We start from the raw sequence: 1,952 nt of genomic DNA on the forward strand, positions 1-1,952 counted from the left end.
TGTTAGATCCATAATCCAGAAACGAAGTTGAGAGCGATTGATGAAAAAAAATTTAAGCATAGGTAGACTGATGTGGCAGAGTGTTCGCAATGAGAGGCTCTGTTCCGCTGTCAATCCATAAATCACCGTACTTGGTACTGTACTGTCAAGATCCGGCTAATAATGCCGATAAAAGAAAAAGTGTAGGCGATTCGTGATTGTAATAGAAATACTAAATGTAAAATTAGAATGAAAACTCAGCTGATTTGATAAAGGCAGTCAGTTGCTTCAAATGCCTAAAGTTACCAGCACGAAAAATTTCATATAGATTGTTATACAGGTTAAATATACTGAAAGATTGTCTAAGGATGTCAAACCTCCTGCACTCAAAAATAAGGTGCTCGGCAGACTCAGTAATATTGCAATCCTCACAGATGTCAGAGGAGGAGACTTTGATCATTTTAAAATAGACCTTGTCGTAGGTGTGATTACTCATAAGACGGTGAAGAACTTTAAATTCCCATGTTGTGAATTTTCGTTTAGGTAGAAGCGTGGGTGTCAAAAAAAGGGTAAATTTTGTAGAACAGCCGGTCACTTTTTTCTTCAGCTAAAACATGATACTCATCTTTCCATTCTTTATTGATGAGTTTTTTGACTAGCAGAAAAACTTCGCTGGGGGGGTAGTTTATGGACAAAACTGTACCATCGAACCTAGCTTGACGAGCATGGAAGTCAGCTTTTTCATTGATACTAAAACCGCAGTGACCTGGGATCCAAATGATGTGGCATTTTTCAATACTTGGGTCTTTTAAAAGGTTGTAGATATCGAAGACATACTTATTGAATGGGTCTTTGTTCTTGATTAAAATTTGAGCAGATTTGCTGTCAGAGAAAACGACAAATTTCTTCAGCTTAATTTCAGATGCATGGATGATTGCTTGTCTGATGGCCACAAGTTCAATGAAAGTGGATGATAGTTCTTGTAGAACTTTGAATTTTCCTATAAGTAAGTTTGGGTATTCAATAATTGAAAAACTAGAGATGTCCGAATTGATAGATCCATCCGTTGCTTATATTTTGAAGTTATTTTCGACGAAGTGGTTAAGTTTTTGCAGACAAGCGGTTCGAAGACAAGACCCTGATCGATTTTTTTTTGAGTTGGTGATCGAATTAAGTAAGTTTAATTCAACTACGCATTTATCATGAATAATATTATTCCAGGAGGGTATTGACTTAGCTTTATTGAAGATGTTACTGAATTTTTTGAAGCAGTTAGAGTAACTACTGATGACATGATTGTGTCTGGAAGCGACCTCGTCAAAGAAGGCAGGTTTGAAGATTTTTACCTTGAGAAGTTCTTTTGCAGTTACAAGATAAATTCTCTTAGTAACGGGGAGTTCATAAGAGATGGAACGTAAAATTGATGTTGGTGTTGAGGGAGACAAACCGGTACAACGTCTTAGGATTGAGTGTTGAGAGATTTGTATTTTTTTTAATGTGTACGCAGGAGCGTTACACGATGTAGAGTAGGGATATTCAATTTTGGATCTAACAATAGATTTGTAAACGTTTAATGCTTTCCTAGGTGGGAGTCCGAAGTGAATGTTGGTCAGAAGTTTGATGACATTTGAGCCTGTGTTGCAATTTTCGAGGCTATCCTTGTAATGCTCGTGCGTGGTTAAACTTGAGTTGATTATTCTGCCCAAAAATTTAAAAGAGGAAGACGGACTGATTTTTATACCATTGATTGTAATGTAAAAAATTTTTTTTGGGACCCTTAGCAAAGCGAATGACTTTTGATTTTTCCGGGTTGAAAGTTAGATTTAAGTCTGCACAAAATTTGTGAAAAAGATTGGCTTTAGTGTCGAGGTTACGGACTGCTTCCACGAATGATTTTCCAGCAGAGATGATGAGGAAATCGTCAGCATATTAAAATAAATGGGTAGAATTGTTCTGTAATTGATGTAAACCGG

This window comes from Glossina fuscipes, unplaced genomic scaffold (genome assembly GCF_014805625.2).
Source record: "Glossina fuscipes isolate IAEA_lab_2018 unplaced genomic scaffold, Yale_Gfus_2 1, whole genome shotgun sequence".
Classification (NCBI taxonomy): Eukaryota; Metazoa; Arthropoda; class Insecta; order Diptera; family Glossinidae; genus Glossina; species Glossina fuscipes.